Source organism: Lactuca serriola, chromosome 4 (genome assembly GCF_051521515.1).
Source record: "Lactuca serriola cultivar US96UC23 chromosome 4, Lser_US96UC23_V15, whole genome shotgun sequence".
Lineage (NCBI taxonomy): Eukaryota > Viridiplantae > Streptophyta > Magnoliopsida > Asterales > Asteraceae > Lactuca > Lactuca serriola.
In genome coordinates this window covers 379542093-379547560 of record NC_136411.1, presented here as the reverse complement: position 1 = coordinate 379547560, position 5468 = coordinate 379542093, and the positions used below count along the sequence as shown (strand labels likewise).

The 5468-nt window shown below is 33.9% G+C and overlaps 1 long non-coding RNA gene across 2 annotated transcripts; it reads left to right on the top strand.

Moving 5' to 3' along the window:
- The first annotated feature begins 1550 nt into the window (after nt 1–1550).
- Nucleotides 1551–4192, top strand: LOC145100786 (uncharacterized). 2 transcript variants are annotated; one of them, XR_013705252.1, is made up of 4 exons: nt 1551–2781; nt 2869–2929; nt 3403–3463; nt 4069–4192. It is a non-coding gene; the product is annotated as an uncharacterized LOC145100786 (long non-coding RNA). The 2 variants fall into 2 exon arrangements; XR_013705251.1 differs by lacking the exon at nt 1551–2781 and having other exon boundaries at nt 2819–2929.
- The last annotated feature ends 1276 nt before the right edge of the window (nt 4193–5468 follow it).

Sequence of the window (5468 nt, the reverse complement as noted above, 5' to 3'; positions counted from 1 at the left end):
TTGATTCGGGAGCTACCTGATCTTTTGTGTCGCTCATGCTCAGCAAGCGGTTTGTGGGTGCTCCAGGGGAGTTGGACTGTCCAATTGATGTAGAGATAGTAGATGATAGGACCGTTCGGGTTGTGAGGGTTCATCGGGGATGTACACTACAGTTGTTTGATGAACAGTTTTCTGTAAATTTAGTCCTTATTCCCCTTCAAGGGAATAAGGTTATAGTGGGCATGGACTGGTTGAGCCCCAATGAGGTAATGATCAACTGCGAGCAACAGTTTGTGAGGGTTCGGACCCTGAGTGGGGGAGGTTTAGTGATTCAGAGTGAGAGGTCGTAGGGTAGACCGACTTTATGTTCGGCAGCGAGAGCGAGGAGCTACCTTCAGAAGGGTTGCACATGTTATGTCACCTATGTTATGGATACCCAGGATAAGGGTAAGGTGACCGCGGATGATGTACCGATCGTACGGGAGTACCCAGACGTATTCCCAAATGATTTTCCTGGGGTACCTCCGGAGAGGCAGGTAGAGTTCAAGATTGACCTAGTCCCTGGTGTGGCTCTGATAGCCAAGGCACCATATCGGTTGGATCCTCCCAAGATGTTGGAGTTGTCTACACAGCTGTAGGAGCTATTAGACAATGCATTTATCAGGCCGAGCAGTTCACCATGGGGAGCCCCGATCCTGTTTGTGAAAAAGAAGGATGGGTCACATCGGATGTTTATAGTTTACCAGGAGCTGAATAAGGTAACGGTGAAGAATCGTTACCCCCTTCCGAGTGTTGGTGATTTATTTTACCAAATTCAGGGTGCATCTTGGTTCTCCAAGATTGATCTGACCAGATGCAAGTCAGTAACGAAGACATGTTGAAGACAGCCTTTCGGACTCCGTATGGTCGCTATGAGTTCGTGGTAATTCCGTTTGGGCTCACCAATGCTCATGCCGTATTCATGGACCTCATGAACCGCATGTGCAGATCGATGTTGGACCGGTCTGTGATAGTCTTCATTGATGACATCTTGGTTTAAAAAAAATATTAAAATTTTATTTATTATGTTAATTTTAAGATCTTTTTATTAATATTTCCAATAACATAGAAAAATGAATATTAAATGAGATTGTTCAGATGACGATTAAGCCCTTAAAGAGTTTACTTTGATCTAACGCTCCACCTTTAGTTCTCGGGAAGCTATGAGTTCTCAACGGATCTCACCCCTATATATATATATATATATATATATATATATATATATATATATATATATATATATATATATATATATATATATATATATAGAGAGAGAGAGAGAGAGAGAGAGAGGGGGGGAGGGGGGAGGGAAGGATCATTTGAGAACTTATAGTTTTCCAACAACCCGAGAACTAAATTTAGACCATTAGATCAAAAAATGGAAGACTGTGATTTCTAATGGCAGTTTTGTAAATAATTGTGAAAAAAAAGAGACGGGGGTATCTATGTTTTGTTAGCCAGGGGTGTTATCGGCATTGAAATACATCCAAACTCTTTCTCTCTCTAAAAAACCAATGTCACACCTGCAAATCTTCGACGATCTCTCCCCTTCCCCCTCTACCCTGCCTTTTAATCACGACCAAATTTCGACAGAATTGATGACCCTGATGTTTCCTCTGATGATAGATATCCTTACATCGTCGCCTCACCTCCTCATTGATGTTCTTATACGATGTATCCTTACCACTTCCATATTTGGACCCATCTCATCTACTCTCCTGATTCTCTAAATCCTTAATTTATCATCGCCTCAGCCCTTCCAATACCTGACATCGGTCATGAGTATGCCGCCTTATGGTTTCAATATCAAATTTCACTTGATGTGTTGAAGATCGAAAGAAGATGAAGGTGAAATTTGTTCTAGGTTTTCGGCGAGATGTTTTCTCATAAACAGTTATCTCTGACGTCCCTGTATGCTTGAAATTTGAAATCAAAATGCTCCTGTGACCTTGTAATCGGCGCAATCAATCATCGGTGTACGGTTAGATTCTCATGTTTCATGTTGCTTTTATATTTTGATCTCGGTTATTCCAACATCTCCTTTAATTTAGTATATTTTGGTTACCATACGAGGGTGAAGGTGAGAGTGAGATGTGAAGGCTATCTATTTAATCACTTATATCCACCTCAACTCATTTCGTAAACAATTCAAATTCTTGCTGATGAATCCAGCTGGAGTAACTGATTATCGTGGTTATCGTCGGTTTCCTCGGGATTTGTTGATGTTGACCTGTTGGTGACGAATTCAAATTGATTTTTTCTGGAATGCCCATAAGGTGTTTGATGTTTTGTCCATATGTAGTTCTTTTTGTTTGGGGTAGGATTAATAGTCATATCTTCCCTCACATGTGTGTTTACCTCCTTGAAATGATCTTACTAAACATATATGTCTGGAGCTCGTGTTCTGGGTTGTAATGGTTTTCAAGTTAATAATTATCATATATGTGTTGATATTCTTTATGTTCTTCTTGCAGTATTGTAGAGTGTACATCCATTAATAAAGTTTGGAGTTGAAATGACGGCTACACCCATGTTGCCACCAAACTTAGGACCTAGAGATGGAAATGCTCCAGCAACTCCGCTTCCACCAGGGACAGACATGACCGGAATATGCTTTAGGGATCAATTATGGTTGAACACATACCCACTTGACCGCAATCTTGTCTTTGATTACTTTTCCCTTTCTCCTTTCTATGATTACACATGCAACAATGAACAACTCAGAATGCGCTCAATTCACATTTTAGACAACTCTCATCTTTCGTAAGTTTTTCTTTCCATTCAATTTTCAATTCAAGTGCTATCTCTAATTTGTATAGAATAAGATTATGATTGAGTCTTTACATACAGTAGAATGAGAATGATCCAGGTCACGCTCAAGGGAACGTGCTCGGGATTATGATCGTCAAAGGTATCTTTTTTTTTTAAATAAAATTTACTTATTAGTGTTTGGTATATATGATGGAATGGAATCACAGAGGAATTGAATGAGGAAGGTAATTAGAAAACATAAAAAAATTATTTTTGAAACTAAACTTTTAATCAAATAAAGATACATGACTACATTTATGTATTTCAGTTAGTGTAAATAATATTTTTGTTATTTTTGGAAAATAAAAAAAAAATCTAATTGAAGTTTGAAATTATTTAAAAACATTAAAATATTATTGAAGATTATATAAGTAATTTTATTTTTGTATAGAAAAGTTGTTTATTATAGTTAAAGTATGAACACTTATTTCATTCCCAGAGGCCAACCAAGGTCATGGATTGTAAGGGCTCATTCCTTTACATGTCCATTCCAGTCAATAAATCATGCCCATATATTAGAAAATTATCCATTCATCTGAACCATTGTTATTAAATTTGAAAACCTATGAGCAGGCGTTATGATCGACACTAGCCATGAAGTAAAGCATATGAGAAAGAAGGTTTCTTTATATTGGTTGGTGGTGTTTTAACCTTAAATCAAATTTACAAGTGCTTCTAATTTGGTACTAAAAAGCAACTTCAATTTGAATTGTTTATGAGATTATGATAAGGGGATATTTCAGTCTTTATTGTAAATATATGTAACTGGGTTTTTTTTCAATACATATAAGGGGATATTTTAGCCTTCTGATTATATGTGATTCACATTTAAATCACATGTGATTCACATGTAAATCACATGTGAATCATATATTAATTACATGTGATTTACATGTAAATCCCATGTGATTCACATGTAAATCACAATTGAATCACATATAAATTACATGATTCACATGTAAATCACTTGTGATTCACATGTAAATCACATATGAATTACATGATTCACATGTAAATCACATGTAATTGACATATGAATAAAATGTAATTCACATGTAAATCACAAGTGATTCACATATGAATTGCAAGTGATTTAAATGTAAATCACAAGTGAAATCTAAAAGATACAATCACATGTGAATCTTACATGAAATAATCACATGTGAATCTTACATGATTTATGCATATGTTTTTTGTGAATGTTCTTGCATTAATCATTTTTTTTTTATTTTCTTGTAGATTTGGAAGAATATTGGGAAAAAATTGAAGAGGCGAAAAGTGATAAATTGAAAAAAAATATAGAAATTTTGACATAAAGACATGAAAGCACTTTGAAATTTTGTAGGTTTTTTTATTTTTTATATTTTATTTTGTATGGAATAAAATACTTGTACTATTGTGTTTATAGATTAGTAAGTAAAAAATGTTTTTTTATGATTTATTTACGAGTATTATAGTATAAGAAATGTATATATATGCACTTGAAAAATATGCATATATGCTCATAAAACATTGATTTTTTGGTTAAAAAAGCTATGGTTTTTTTTTTAAATATTCTAGTTGTTTTTTTTTTTTAAATTTAGTAAGTTTTAAAATTTTCTTGTTTTTTTTTAAAATGCAGTTTATTAAAAATATATATTTTTTCGACTTTTTTAATATTTTATGCTTTCTAATAAAAGTAAAAAATCTGCAATTTAAAAAAAAAAACAAAAATTATTTTTTTATAAAAAAAGTTCGAAAATTTGTATTCTAATGTTAATTTGAGAGCTTTTTATTAATATTTCCAATAATACAAAAAATTACATGGGATTGGTATGATGACGATCATGCCCTTAATGAGTTAATTTTGATCCAACGCTCTGATGAGTTTTGAGCATTCTAACACTCATATGGTGTACATGCAATCCTATAAACCTTGGATCTGTGTTTTCTCTATTATACATGAAAATATTCAATATTCCAAAGTTTTATCCTAACTAGCATAATATGAAGCAACTATACTACAAAATCCTAGTTAGATAACATACTTTTTTATGTAGCTTGAAGTCTTGAACTTTAAGAGTTTAGCCCCAATAGTGTGGAAGCCTCAAGTGGAATCACAAATCACCAAAAACACCTTGGAAAACTTGAGAGAATAGTAAGCACACTAGAAATTGGCCCACTCTTGTTTACTCACACACTAGTCACATTTCATGTGCCAAGGACCCCTTTATATAGTGTGGTGGATTAGGGTTACATTCATGTAAACCCTAATACCCATGACCTTTTATTTCCATAAGATCTATGGGTTAAAGCTCCATGGACTATCCATAGACTTTCCATGCAAGCCTAGCGCATTCTAAATAAGCATTGGCCCGCTCTATATAAATATAAGAGTTCATATTTAATTAGTTCTTTTTTATCACTAAATTAATTCTTGATCAATACTAATTAAATAATATGATTCCATATTAATATATTAGAACTTATAATATATTAATATAAATCATAAACATATTATTCTCAAAAGACTATCCATATAAATTGTTTTGCTGAAGTGCAACCCAAATAAAGCATGTTACTCTCGGGTCAAATACATACCAATAATAGTTATAGGCTTAGACATCTAATCCAACACGCTCCACCTTTAGTTCTCGGGT